This window comes from Aethalodelphis obliquidens, unplaced genomic scaffold (genome assembly GCF_003676395.1).
Source record: "Aethalodelphis obliquidens isolate GAN/ISIS:26980383/991018 unplaced genomic scaffold, ASM367639v1 scaffold16, whole genome shotgun sequence".
NCBI lineage: Eukaryota > Metazoa > Chordata > Mammalia > Artiodactyla > Delphinidae > Aethalodelphis > Aethalodelphis obliquidens.
In genome coordinates, this window is record NW_020837960.1 from 857828 (window position 1) to 874452 (window position 16625).

The window sequence follows — 16625 nt, forward strand, 5'->3', positions numbered from 1 at the left end:
CAAAACAGTCTTGAGAAAGGAAAATGGAGTTGGAGAAATCAGGCTCCCTGTCTCCAGACTATACTACAAAACTACAGTAATCAAGACAGTATGGTACTGGCACAAAAACAGAAATATAGATGAATGGAACAGGATAGAAAGCCCAGAGAAAGACCCACACACATATGGTCACTTAATAGATATGACACTTGGAGGCAAGAATATACAATGGAGAAGCGACAGCCTTTTCAATAAGTGGTGCTGGGAAAAAGAATGATATTAGAACACTTCCTAACACCATATACAAAAATAAACTCAAAATGGGTTAAAGACCTAAATGTAAGGCCAGACTCTATCAAACTCTTAGAGGAGAACACAGGCAGAACACTCTATGACATAAATCACAGCAAGATCTTTTTTGAACCACCTCTTAGAGAAATAGAAATAAAAACAAAAACAAATGGGGTCTAATGAAACAAAATATTTTGTACAGCAAAGGAAATCATAAACAAGATGAAAAGACAACCCTCATAATGGGGAAAAATATTTGTAAATGAAGCAACTGACAAAGGATTAATCTCCAAAATATACAAGCAGCACATGCAGCTCAATATCCAAAAAAACAAACAACCCAATCCAAAAATGGGTGGAAGACCTTAATAGACATTTCTCCAAAGAAGATATAAAGATCACCAACAAACACATGAAAGGATGCTCTACATCACTAATCATTATAGAAATGCTAATCAAAACCATAATAAGATATCATCTCACACCAGTCAGAATGGCCATCATCAAAAAATCTACAAACAATAAATGCTGGAGAAGGTGTGGAAAAAAGGGAACCCTCTTGCACTGTTGGTGGGAATGTAAATTGATACAGCCACTATGGAGAACAGTATGGAAGTTCCTTAAAAAACTAAAAATATAACTACCATATGACCCAGGAATCCCATTACTGGGCTTATACCCTGAGAAAACCATAATTCAAAAGAGACATGTACCACAATGCTCATTGCAGCACTATTTACAATAGCCAGGACAAGGAAGCAACCTAAGTGTCCATCGACAGATGAATGGATAAAGAAAATGTGGCACATATATACAATGGAATATTACTTGGCCATAAAAAGAAATGAAATTGAGTTATTTGTAGTCAGGTGGATGGACCCTGAGTCTGTCATACAGAGCGAAGTAAGTCAGAAAGAGAAAAACAAATGCCAGATGCTAACACATATATATGGAATCTGAAAAAAAAAAAAGGTTCTGATGAATGTAAGGGCAGGACAACAGTAAAGATTCAGAGGTAGAGAGTGGACTTGAGGATACAGGGTGAGGGAAGCATAAGCTGGGATGAAGTTAGAGAGTAGCACTGACATATATACACTACCAAATATAAAATAGATAGCTAGTGGGAAGCAGCCACATAGCACAGGGAGATCAGTTTGGTGCTTTGTGACCACCTAGATGGGTGGGATAGGGAAGGGGGGTGGGAGTTATAAGAGGGAGGGGATATGGGGATATATGTATACGTATAACTGATTCACTTTTTTGTACAGCAGAAACTAACACAACATTGTAAAGCCACTATACTCCAATAAAGATGTTAAAAAACAACAAAGAAAGATGTAATCAAAACAGAAAACAAACAAACAAGCAAAAAAGTGTCCAAGGGTTCAGTGGTACTCAGATTAAGGGCCCCTGACCAACAGAATAGTTTCATCCCTTGAAGGGTTATCAATCTCCAATCAGTGAAGGTGTTCAAGTATCAATGTGACAACTAATTGGTGAGGATACTGTAGCAAATAAATTTACCATACTAGACTCATTGAAGAAAAAAAAAAAGTCCCGATGACTTTTATAAATTTTTAAATCAAGGATTAAGTGAACTTAAACATGAACTATACCAATAGCCAGTGCAATTTTCCTTGTAGTACAAATTCAACTAGCTACATGGAGAAAACAATACTATATAATAGAGAGATAGAAAGATGCATGAAGGGTGGAGAGATGGGGAAGGAGAGAGATACACACTCATAAATATTATACCTAAACGAAAGCAAAACACCCTCTAAGGGTATTTTCCTGTAAGGATTATCTGTTGGATAACAGCATGTACTCTTTCATTTCTGAATAGTCTCTGTAAAAGTCATCTGACAAATACAGTCATTAGCATCTCATTTTTATTTTAAGTGGTGACAGAGGCACTACAATATGCCTTTCAATACCCCATATTAAATAGGAGTGATTTCACATTGGCAATTAATCAATAATAAATCAATAATAGTAAATTGCTTAAATGGATGAATATATATATAAATATTAGGAGTGAAATAGGGCCAATAGTAATTCTTATTTTATGTTGTGCAGCCAGGGCTAATTGATAATTGACAAAAGCAAGGAAGCTTTTGTTAATTTGGGAAGAACTGGATCTGGGTGACATCCTGTATTAAGGAGAGGGTGTGGACTATTTATGCATCTTTAAAACAAAGTGTGTAAAGCACAAATAAATACTTAAAATTTTATACAGTTCACACATACTGATAAATATTAAGAAAAACTCCTGTGTAACTCCACTTAGCCTTTTTGTAAGAATGTCAATGTTATTTACATTAATACAATAACTCATTAATTAAATGATTTAATGCAATTCCCAAGGTTAATTTGATTAGTAATTACAAAAAGCAATTAGTTAAGACCTAATGGCGGGCTTCCCTGGTGGCGCAGTGGTTGAGAGTCTGCCTGCTGATGCAGGGGACGTGGGTTCGTGCCCCGGTCAGGGAACATTCCACATGCAGTGAAGCAGCTGGGCCTGTGAGCCATGGCCGCTGAGGCTGTGTGTCCGGAGCCTGTGCTCCGCAATGGGAAAGGCCACAACAGTAAGAGGCCCGCGTACAGAACTAATGGCTATTTTCCCTTGAGGAGAATAAAAGATCACTCAATAACTGCATATAGTTTTTTTTGAACCAGCAAGAACACGTTATACGTATTCATTTACTAGAGTTATAAAAGACAGTCATAACAACAGTTATGAGAGACACACTACATGATATGATATATACTTTTACAAAATGGGGAGGGGGAACAAGAAGACAAGAAAGAATTGGAGACAATGGGAGAACACAACCAAAACCAAAATCCAATAGTAACTTGATATGATTTTCTCTGAGAATGGCTTGAAATTTTACTTTTATAAAAATATAAAATGTTTCATGCAAGCTACAAATTATGTAAAAATTGATTCAAAAGTCCCTGAATCTGTCATAGTTCCAAATCATTGAACCATTCATAAAAATGTTTCCCATTAATAAAGTCTATTGTTTTCCTTTTTGTTGTAAATAAAATGTTGTGTTTTGTTTGTCAAATCATCTCCTATTCAGAGAAAAACTCATTCTCGTAGAGATTCATAGAGTTAAATAATATAGTGTGATATGACTCAGAATTCAAAATTATTAAATGAGAAAAGTACAGGATATGGTTTTAGCTTATTTAATATCTGTAATAAACCTAAAAATTCTAAAATAGATTGAGGAATATTACCTTTTAAAAAGCACAGGGTTAATGACATCATCATTTATGCTCTGAATCAAAACGACAGGATCACCAACGAACTATGCAAATACTATTCGATCTGGAAATAATTCATATGCTCATAGCTTGACTAGTCAGGGGTGGTTATAATACTTATTTCTACTTTATGTAACTCTGTACCATCTGTACTGCCCGCTATGGACACAAGTATTTAGTCACTTAACATCATAACATCATGTCCTTTGAGGGTTTGAGGTTTTCATATGCTAGTTGAATTTACTTACTCAGCAATACTTAGTTCTATCTTTTTAAAATCTCAATATATTCCCACATGATGTTCATTCATTTATTCTACAGTGTTCTACATGTTTGGGATGGAAAGATGAATGAGATGTTGCTACTGCCCCCATGACTCTGACATCCATTCAGTGAGACATACAAAAACATAAATAATTATATTTGTGGAAAGTGTTATATTCAAGGTGCTTTGAGAAACACAATGTGGCAGATACTGTATGTAAACTTACCCTACAGCCAAGCTTACTCTTTCTCCTTTACTAATTTCTTCTATAGAGATTTATAAACTCTATGGAAGAAACTCTATAGAAATTTAGAAACTCCAAAAACTAAAAGCCAATTAACTAGACCCACTGCAGCCAAGGATTGCTTTGCTATTCAATTCTGGTCAATGAAATATAAGCGGATGTCTGCCGAGGCTGCCTCTTCCATTTTCTCCTTCCTCTTACCTGGAATGTGGATTCTCTGTCTGGTTATGAGGCCATTTGAGTTGCAACTGTGAGGACAAAAGCCACATGCTATGAATGGCAGAACAAATATTTCCCATGTCAACACTTAACTGCTACCCCTGAATCTCCAGTTGTGTGAGATATCAAAAACCCTTACTCATTTCAACCACTGCTGTAGACAGTTCTGCTACACACAGCTGAATCCAATCCTAAATAATATGACAGAAAGAGGTAAGCTAATTCTGACTGGGACATTATGGGAAATTTCTTCATCTGAAAACTCTGGAAGAAACTTGAAATAAGTGTAGGAGCTCAGAAATAGTTAGGGAAAGGAAATTTGAACACAGCAGAGGGAATAACAGTGTGTATTTAAAACATAGGTTTTGGGAAGTGAATGAGGGGATCCAGTTTAAGCATATAAAGACAGAAAGGTGGTTTAGAATTTTTCAAGGGTCTTGTGTTTTCAGGCACAAGAGTCTGTACCTACTGTGTTGAACTTGACTTCACAACAATTTGTTTTAAGGTCCTGGATTAACTTTTGCATTCAAGCAAGCTTTTAAAAATAAATGAAGCTGCTCCTCTCAGGAGGTCATGTAGGTCAACCTCAAAAGCTTGCCAGGGGCTTCCCTGGTTGGCGCAGTGGTTGAGAGTCCGCCTGCTAATGCAGGGGACACAGGTTCGTGCCCCGGTCTGGGAAGATCCCACATGCCGCAGAGCGGCTGGGTCCGTGAGCCATGGCCGCTGAGCCTGCGTGTCCGGAGCCTGTGCTCTGCAACGGGAAAGGCCACAGCAGTGATCTGCCTCACCTCTGCACCTTTGCTCATCCTTTTCCACAGAATCTTCCCTAATCTTCATCTCGGTATACTCCAAGTCATTTATTCAATATACTACACAAACTTTACTCGGTGACATTCTCTTCACCACTACCCACAACCCTTCCCTTGATTGACATCTCCAGCCCTCCTACACATTCTCCTTAATGTCCTGTACATACTTCTATTACAGATTTGTCATATTTTTTTTATTTGTACTTGTCTTTCTCCTCTAGTAGGACATAACTCTTTTGTTAATAATCTCTGTAGCTTCATTGTTTAGTTTAGTAATAACACATGTTAAATAGTTTTGAAATTTATGGCCATGTTTTTTATCTTTGAGGGTTTTTAAGTAAGTATCATAATCTGATATCATGAGAAAGTAAAATAAAGATTAGAGTGAGAAGAGACAACAGGAAACTAAAAGTCACTAAATTTATGATTAGAAAATGTATGATAAACTTGACATTTCCATTTAAAGTGGTTATAATCTCTACATGTGTCTTGAAATCCATAGTCTTCCAGTCATTTGCTGGCTGAGAATATGGTGATAGGTTCCCACCAAATTTTAAAGCTGAATTAACTCTCTTGTGCATCCAGAGAGACTTGCTGCCACTCTAGGATCACTATTCTACCATGCCAGGAACCTCTAGGAACTTCTAACATTACTGTGTGCTGTGATTTCAGAGGCACTGAAAGGCTACCAGACATCAAAATACCTCTTCCACTCAACCACTAACACTTGAGGAATAACATCTTTCATCTGTTAGAGATGAGACATAAAATTGCCCCTAGGAGATTCAACACGCTGGCTTTGAGCTGTATTTTGAAGTTATGACTAGCAAGTGATTTTCTCATACCAGACTTTGTTGAATACAAAAAGATAAACTGCGAGGGATGTGAGTATCTGAAATAGAAGGAAGAATAAATCCCAAGAAAACCATCAAATTGGATGCACCAATTGAAAACTGCATTTGTGATCATTTCGCCTACAACTTGCCTTTTATTCTTTCATGTAGTTATTCTGCAAAATTTTACTGGCACCAGTTATTCACCAAGGATATAATTGGACCCTAAGGATACAGAGATAAATGATCATCAGCATTTATGAGTCAGGGAATAAGAAGTCAAATAGAATACAGTTTGGACAATGTCCTGATAGGCCCCTAACAGGCAGCCGTATAGCACCAGCATCATTCCCTACTTTAAAATACAGATTTCTAGGGTTTCCCTGGTGGCAAAGTGGTTGAGAGTCTGCCTGCCGATGCAGGGGACACGGGTTCGTGTCCCGGTCCGGGAAGATCCTACATGCCGTGGAGCGGCTGGGCCCATGAGCCATTGCCGCTGGGCCTGTGCGTCCGGAACCTGTGCTCCGCCACGGGAGAGGCCACAACAGTGAGAGGCCCGCGTACCACAAATAAATAAATAAATAAACAGATTTCTAAACTTTTGTTAGCTAACATCTAAGATAACCTCACAAAGGTATAAACATACCATAACATCAGGCACTTATAATTCTGTATTCTGCTATAATTGCCAAAAGGATGCCCTATACATCATCACATCTGACCTTGGAATCAAGCCTGCCTGACCCATTTTGTTTCATTCCTGATCCTCCAAAGGCTCTTCAGTTAAATATTGCTTCTGTTTACTCACCTCATGCAGCATATAAAAGACTTATGTTCTCAGATGCACCTCTACACAAATTACATGACATTAGGCCTCTGCAGAGCCTCACTCCTGCACTATTATACCACCACTGCCACTCAGTTAGCTGCTGACTCTGCTTTGAGTAAATGGTGCAGGGCACACAGGCCTCCCTTCTCTGATCCCAATACCCTTGAATATAAACTATCAGCATCCAAGGTGCCTCCACCAGTTCCAAGTCTCCTACTATTTCATTTGTATGAATGCTGAGCATTCACTCTGCAGCACAACTGGTGGTGTCCTAGGAAGATATTCAATGAGATTCCAGAGATTCCAGCCTCCCCTGGCTTTTGCTCAATACACTTCCTCAGACCCTTCAGCTCAGTGTCTAAGTCTTTGGCTTTTCTACCCCAGTGTCCATGGCTTATGAGGACTCTATTTTCCACCTCCTCATAGGGCCCAAACCTTGTCACTAATAACATTGACAAATACTAAGCTCCTACTACGAGTTAGCAAACCCATTTCCAGAAATAAAAACTATCTAGAACTTCACTGGACTCTCAGCCTTTAGAAACTGAAAATCCAAGGATATCTTACCCAATCAAATCCCTATCATAGTTCTTAGCACACTGACATTTAAAACTACATTAAAATTGCTTTTATATTAGCTTTTATCCTCTAGTGAACTAAAAGCTCAGGATATTTGAAGCCATGTTTATATCTCTCACACTTTGCTCTCTGACTTGCATAAAGTAGAGATGGAGAAATATTTGTTTAATGAAACAGCTGTTTAGATGTCCCAACTAATTAGGCACCTCGTAGGGTCAGAGATGTCATTCCATCAACCATTCTGTTCAACCCCTTCGCACATCAAAGTCCAGAGCCCTCTCTTGGTCCCCTGGACTTTGCCACAGGGACAAGGAATAGCTCAGTTTTTTACTAGGATTCATCATTTGATCCTAATTCCTGTCCAGGGAGGTTCCTGCAGCCATATCTCATTCCCTCTGTTCATCTGTCTCATTTCTCCCCAGTGATTATCATCTTTCTCTGGTTTAAACAGCTGAAAAAAACTACAACTTCATTAACACTAGTTTTAAAAGATTGCCTGCTCTTGGTTTTATTATTTTTTTTAATTATCACTCATTTTGGGAATAAAATTTCAGGAAAAAATATCTAACCAAAAACACATGGGATCAACACAATTTCCCAGTTGTTATCTCTCTTTGTAACCCTTTAGGAAAAAACCTTACATGTATCATATGCTAAAATACTCAAGTTCTTCTATGTTAGAAAAGTACAACACTGCCATTTGCTTTCGTTAAAACACTGTACCAAAAGTGATGTAGATAATAAATAACGTTGTGCTATAATCCTACAGAGTCCTGATGAAATCACTGGTATCCACTCATAATTATATATGAAGAAGCAAATGCATGGGTAAAAGGAAGTAAAATATACCATATCAGATGTTTTTGTTTCCCATGTGCAGTTCTTACAAATAATATATAGTCGTAAATTTGAAAAGACTGGGAGAAGTGCGTCTCCAGGCATTCCCTTATCATCCCTAAATTTAGCACTACTGAAACCATGGCACCAGAGAAATGACGTTGCAATACCTCGGATGCTGGTGTAGTGTAATATGTAAGAGAGAAAGTGTGCATTTTGCAGAGAAAGTTGTGTATAAATCCCGACTACACCTTAAAAGTATGTGAGTTTGGTGACTTACAACTTCTAAGCAACTGTTTCCTCACCTGCAAAGTAAGGCTCAGTGATAGTACCAAAATCAAAGGATAGTTATAAAGTTTAAATTAGATAATCCATGTAAAATGGTTATTATAGAGTTTGGCACCTATAAATATTTAAGATTATTGTAATTAATGTGTTATATTTGTCACCTTAATTTGAAAATAAATGACTTGGTTTACTTTAAGGAATGTTTCTGAAAGAAGGGAGATTTTCTTACATCTTTGTATTCCTTAATCAACAAAGGTTGACATACCTAATGCTAGTATAAAATAAGCTTATGGTAGGTTCTTCAGGAATTCAAAGGCTATTTCATTACCTCTCCCTTTTCCAGAAAGTGTATGTTAGCATAAACTTAAATAGAAGCAGAAAAAAATTAAAGCATGACAAGTAAGTAAATGGTAGAAAATATTCTGTGTAAGATTAAGGCTTTATCTTTGTTGGACTCAGCAATCCATTGCCTGTTTAATTGAAGATTATTTTAAAGACCGTCTAATGAATACAAAGTTAATTCATTTTTTCCTGTTATGAGAAATATATATTAGCTTTTGAAATATGGTCTAAGTCATATTCTCTTTTCATTTCAAGGACATTTTAGACATCTCTGCAATTCAGTCTTTTATTGTAATTTCATGCTTGTAAAGTACAAAGGATTGTCTATGTCTGTAACTGACTATTCAGGTACTAAGACAAAACTTTCATAATCAGTGATAATATATCTTAGCAAAGAATACCAATACATATTTAATGTGTAACCTTTGACTGTATTGTACAATTAACTCTTCGTATCCCTTTTTTAGTGAGATCCAAGGGAAATATTATTCTCCATGTTAAACAATATTCATGTTTAACTGATTATCCTTGTGAAAGGTAGATACATATCTGGTTTTTCAGAACTCTCTTGGAAAAAATAATGTTTTTACACCTGGAAAGTAGCAGTGCATATTTTATTGTTTTTCACATAGAAATAAATTTTAAGAAGAGATGATCACATTGACAAATTTACTTTGCTTTATAAATTTTGGTAATTAAACTCAAATTGGTCATTCTAGTGGCAGAGTATAAAACATTTCAAACCTTACAAGTAAGCACATAAATGCTGGATATTTACTTATTATTTTTATGAGAAGAACACAACATAAGACCTTTCCTCTTAGCAAATTTTAATTATATAATACAGTAGTGTACATTAAAATAATAGTAATAATAAATAGGGCAAGAGAAAACTCAGAGGTGAAGGATATGTTTATGGCATAGTGATGGTTTCAAGGGTATATAAGTCTCTCTAAACTCATCAAGTTGTGTGCATAAAAATGTACAGTTTTTTGCATCTTAATCATACCTCAGTAAAGTGATCTTTTATAAATGCTGAAATATTTATGTCTCAAAGCTTCTTGTTAGGGGTTCTTATTCCAGAATTTCACTAAGTCTTAAAGAATACTGTTGTACTTGAAAGAGAATAGATTTCTTATTTTCTGGAGCCTGCTAAAAAATTATGTAGTTAAAATAATATGATTTCATAATGAAGATTGCCCATGTGAAACTATTGAGCTCAAAATATATGTCTACGTACAACTCCTTAATCAAAAAATAAACAGCAACTTATTATTATTTGACTATGAAAGTCATTCATTCTCTAGAAAAGGTGATTTTCATTCTGTTAAAATTTCCAAACTTGTTAATTTTTAAATGCTAGATCCTTCTTGACAATTTTCAAATAAAGTATTGAGGGAAAAAATGACTAATGAAATTAGGATATCCCAATTATCTTGTAACTTTTCCTCTTGATCACTTAAATGCAAATCAAATGTTTTTTTTGAAATAGTAGCCATACTTCCATAATGTAATTGGCTGTAACCACTGATTAAATGTATCCTTTGGTGCCTCATGTTTGATTATTTTACTTTGACATCTTCACTGAAATTGCTCAATGGGGTCCTAGCTATCTATATTCTGCATTTAGATGTCATTAAAAATACAGTTCCTGCTTTTAATTTATATAGCCAATGAGAATACTTGTGTCCTAACTTTCTTGAATACATATTATTTGAGAATCACAACAAAGACTAATGGATTGAGGAAATTCCTGGTTACAGCATTAGGTTCAGAATAAAAGAAGTGTTTGGCTTGTGACATTTCCCTACTAAAGTTATTATTTGCTTTAGTCTGCTCACATGTCATTAAATTATAGTGATTGTGAAATATAAAAGCTCCAGGGATAAGTATGAGTGTGAGGAATGGTTTAGAGGAAGGCAGACATTAAGATGCACTGGGAAATCTGCAAAGTTCGGGGATAAAGAAAAGAACTTTCTCTTACTTCTATATCAGACATGTTGAGTTTTGTGACAAGGAAGTAAGAAATCAAGGTAGATCCACATGTCCAATTTTCAACCAAGATTTTGGTTGTCAAGACCTTACCAATTTTAACCTTCTGGAAAGAAATGTAATGTCACTCAGGCTTGAGGTGGAGTAAGTGTAACTTAAAATGAAGGTAAGTATGTTGACTTACTGTCATGAAAAATTGACTTTTCTCTAAATTTGCTAAAGGTCAGAGACAAAAAACATGTGTTTCTTTATTTTCCCAAGCACGTAGCAAATCCAAGAAACTGTGTACCAAAGATATGGTAGAGTTTAAGAATACAAATTGTTTCAAAAAGAATTAAGGAAAATTGAAAATACTTTCATATATAATAGGAAATTGCTAGTTCTGGTAAATGAATTCAATGCAATCATAAAAATTCATAATTATGGACAGCACAGAAATATGTATAAATATTCATAAAATTATGTTAAGTAAATAAGCTTAACACAAAGCCGATATTTAATTAATTAATAATGATATGGTGTAGATGGAAATAAAAATAAAATTGTTCATATGTTAGTGGAATTAACAGGGCTTTCTTCCTAAATGTTTTTTATACATTTTTTATTATTTACACAAAGCTTTTTTCAAAAAAATAAAATAGAGTTTACAGAAAGTGTCATATATGATCAATTATAATAGCTGGTAAAAGAAGGCTAGGAAATTATGACTATAAACACTGAACATATTTTTACTCTGTAGGCCAGAAATTTTACTTCTAGGCATATATGCAATATAAATGTGGCACAGTTTCATCAAAAGACATGTTCTAAAATATTCTTGGTAGCACTATTCATCATAACTCCAAACTGAAAACTATTCAAGTACCCATAAACAGTAGAATGGATAAATAAACTGTGGATATTCACCCAGCTGAATACTACACAACAATGAGAATGAACCTTCTACAACTATGTCCTGTAATATGGACAAATCTCGGAAGCAGAATTTTGAACAAGAAAGAAAAACATAGTCTTTTCTACCTGTCTTTGCTCACTCAATATTATGTTTGTGGGATTCCATTTCTATAAAACCCACAATAAATCCTTCTAGGCCAAATGCACAACATTTCTGGCCATGGGAAAAATTCTGCTAAAGGAAACTAAGAATCTCAATGGGCTATTAGGACTCAACACACATATCAAAGTTGAAATGTTCTACAATTAGATAAATTCACTTTTACCTAAAGATCTTTACTACTATATGTATGTACATTATACGTGTATAAATACACACTCATACAGATACATATTCTAAAATTTTCCTATGGCAAAAACAGTTATGTGTCTACCAAAGTATTGCACTCCCGTTCTGTAGTGAGAGTTGCTGGGAAGTGGTTGCTCTGTCATGGACTACATTACTGGCCCCTTAACCCCTCTCACCCCAGGTGAGATGAGACTTAACTACTTCAAGATAACGGAATGTGAGCATAAGGGATGCTTCAGTCAAGAACAAAGGACTTCCTCCACACGGCCCTACCCCAGTGTGCGAACAGGATCCAGAAAATACAGAACAGGACTTCAAGGTCCTAGATGATGGACAAGTCACCAGATGGACAAAGCACAAGTTTCTGAATCTCTACGTAGAAGACTGCCCATCTACCAGAATCATCTGCATTGACTGAATTGTTACATAAACCAAAAATAAACTTGTGTTGGATTAAGTCTGATATTTTGAGGTTTACTTGATAGCAAATTATATATTTTAATATATGTTTTTGTTTTTGTTTTTCTAATGCTAGCTTGACCTAGTTTTGAGGCCCTGGCTAGTGGCCGGTCAGTCTCTCTTTTTGACAGGTAGAACCACATTCCTACCACTTCCCTTATATGGCTGTCACACACCTGGCCACTAAGCACCAGCCCTAATCACCCTGAGGCCAGGTATGAGTCAGCCAGGAACAGTCATTGCCCCAGAGCCCATGAAATTATTCAAGTTAGTCAATCCACAAAGCGTCCTACTCCCTCTGTGATGCTGCCTAGCAGTTCTCTCTTCTTTGGAGTTTTAAGTAACAAAGAATTCTGTCTTTCATCTATCCAACTATCCACTATCAAAAGAATCTTAAATCTTATAAAACAGTGGTCCCCAAATTTTTGGCACAATTTGGCACCATGAACCATTTTCTTTGAAGACAATTTTTCCACAGACGTGGCCAGGGTTTGGGGGAGGGGGAGATGGTTCAGGTGGTGATGCGAGTGATGGTTCAGGCAGTAATGAGAGCGATGGGGAGCACCAGTTGAAGCTTCACTCACTTGCCTGCCGCTCACCTGCTGCTGTGAGGCCCAGTTCCCAACAGGCCATTACCAGTACCCATCCACGGCCCGGGGGTTGGGGACCCCTTTATTAAACATGAACTTAGTTTGATCTTATACTCTAAGCTTCGTTTTGTAAAATGTAGTCATTTAGCTTTCACAGATTTAATATTTGTGATTTTTTTTCCTCAAGATATCAAAGATTCATTACGTGCAGTTTGTCCATTTGCTGGGACACAAATTTGAATAACTTCAAGGATGGTTGAGTGCACATGCTATTTGACTAGCAGTTGGGTTTATCAAGCTGCCCAACATTTGCATTTCAATGTGGTTTTGTCCTTGCCTCATAATTATCATTGCAGAAAATATAATAAAGTGCCATAATCTGTATTTCTTGGTGAAAATCAAACTTTGCATGAAAGACAAACTTCAATGAAATCTGAAAGGGTTAACATGGCACAAGAAACAAATGACTCTTCATAGAAAAGTGATTCAGGAATAAGTTGAGAGCCTGTATTAATTTTCTTGTATTTCATGTTTTTCAAAGATATCAACCGTATCTCTGCAAAATGATAAGAACTAATCATAAAATATATGTATATATATTGCATATAAATCCATGTAGTTCAATTTTTCTTTTTTGATTTTATCTCTCTCAGTCTATTTTGTCTTATATAATACTAATTTGAGAAATGTGAATTATTTAGGAATAGAGGATGATTATGAGCGATTAGTGGCTCAAATTTCAAAGAAAAACAGCAATCTTGAGATCTACTCACTCTACTTACCTCCTCGTTTCCCATTTGTAAAACAAAAGAAAGAGAGAGTGAGCATATCTGGGACCATTTGACTAGGAATTTTGCAACTTGATACTTCTTGAACATGAGCGGGAAACGTGCATTATTTTCTGTTTACTCGGGTTTTAGAGATTTTTAAAAGGAGCTAAAAATAATTATACATACTGCCATAAATACATGTTTATTGTATAAATGAAATCCATTCATATATACCCATGAATTTAGTTAAAACACCTATTAAAAGAAGTTTTAAACAATAACTATGCTGTACTACTGAATTGTAGATTTAAATAATCAGCTATGAGCACAATAAATTATGGCAGTTAAGGTCACAGACACTGGAGCCAGATTGCCAGTTTGCACCCCAGTTTCTCTCTCTACTTGCCTTGTGATCCTGGATGAATCACTTCTCCTGCTTGGACTCCAGTTTGACCATCAATAAAATAGAGATAATAATAGTAACTACGTGATAGTGTAGCTGTAAAGATTAAATAAATGAATATATATATAAAGTGCTTAGAATTGTGCTTGGCACTAATTAAATGCTACCTATGACTATTATTTGGTGTGATAGAAAGAGCGGAAGTGAGGAGATTCTAACTCTGTAGCTAATTCTCTACATAAATTTGAAGACATTATTTACTTCTCTGGATCTCCAAGTCTATATCTGCAAAATAAGAGATTTTGAATATATGGTTTCTAAGGTCTTTCTTAGCCCTAATTTTTGGAAGTCAAATAATATTTTATAGAAATCACTTGACAAGTCACTTCGATTATTTCCCTGTAACCATATCCTTATAAATGTCTTGAGGCCGTATGCAGAATCTTTACTATTATGGTTGGTTGATTGAAGGTGAGTTCTGATGAGTCAACTCCTGATATCTTTCCAGTTTCCTATCATAGTTTTCTTGTTGTAACCATAAAAAATATAAGAAAATGGTGAGTTTTAAAAGTTCCATTCCATGAGAGATATTATATTTATGTATCAATAATGGAATCAAGAGAAAATAAGTTTGTACTATTTGCCACATTGTAGGTGCTCTCTCAAATTAATCAATTTATCTTAACTTTTAAAGAAATAGATTTATGACATGTCATTTATGATATCCAAAATTAGATTTTCTTTGTAAGACTAACTCACTAATAAAGGACATGATCTGCTGCATAATAAATTCAGCATAACACCTGATTTTGTACATACATTATTGTATTCTATTAAAGTGAATTTGTGTTAAAAAAATAAAAGGAAAGAGATCGTTTAACATGAGTTTCAGATAAAAGGTGAGCATTTATGTAATATTTTCCATAGTAGAAATAATCAAAAGTGTCTTTTTCTTTCAATATTGCCTTCACCCAGTAGTGTGGCCATGACCAAAAGACATCTGTGGAAATTAAAGTTTAATTCCACTTGGAAAATACTAGTTAATTACCAACTCTTAAATGTGATTCTTTTTAATCCTCACATACTGAAGTCTATAACTGTTGTCATTTTGTCATAGATTGCACCACATTTAATCAGTTTAAAATAAGACACAGATGGCCCTTGTTCCATAAAATCTCTGGTTTCTTTCTCTTTCACTGACCGCATAGTCAATATGCATGAATCACAAAGCTGAGACTTAACATTTTCTTCAATTAGCCTGGGGCAATAATAAATCAAAGATTCATTTCTGGAGATGGCAAACCTGGCAGATACAACATTGTAGAGAGCAGATAGACATCTGTTTTATGAAAGAATGTTGCTAATGACAATCAGGTACACATTAATGCATAATTTTCACTGACCTTTTATGGGTCAAAATCTTATTAGGTTAACTTCTACTTTTTGTTACTGAAGTAAAAGGTGCTTTAATGAGATGAATACATGATACTCAGGATTTACTCAAGTCAGATATAAGCATTGCAATAATTGTTCTACTTTAGCTTCCTAATAGGTCTCAAGCAGTGGGCAATAAACTGGACCCAACTCCAGTACATCTTGACCATACTGTAAACACAGACCATTTTTTTCCTTTTTAGTAATTGGTATGAAAATATATTTTGGAGAGACATATTGGCTTTATTTAGAATGTATTTCAATAAGATTTCTGCAGGATAGAAACTATGGCAGAGCTGAAAAATCTGTGAAATGAAGAGGGATGATATTGAGGTTTTTCTGAAGGAAATTAAGGACAAAAAAGACTGAGCTTTCAGCTTGGTGGGGAAAGAGTAAGGAAGGAGAAGACTTCCATTGGGAGAGAGAGCCAAGGAGAAACTGCCAAGGAAAAATGTGTAAAGAGTTCTCAGTTGAAATATCATGCTATAAGATTTTGACCTTTCCTGATGACGCCTGGAATCTTCAACTAAATTACCCTCAACAAAATTCTATTACAAACGTAGTATGATTTTTCTTTGTAAAAGTCAAGGAAGAAGCCGAAATTTTGCAGCAGGATGGGAGAAGAATCAAAACAGCAGGAGGTGGGGGCAAAGAATAGTAGAAAACACTACCCTATGGATTATAGCATTGAACATGGATCATGTTCCAAAACCACATAGGATTCACCATAATCTCTCCATGGGACTCCAGTCAGATTCATAGAATGGATGTTTAGCATTTGTGTAAATAAAACATTAAGTGCATGATACCTGGGATGCATGAACCTTTAGTGGTGGAGAAGCACAGAGGTCTATCGTGGATAAACGTAAGAGCAATTTCCTTGAAAAGAAGTATAAATTAGCTGAGATCTGAAATATAACAAGAGAATGTCCAAGCAGAAAGG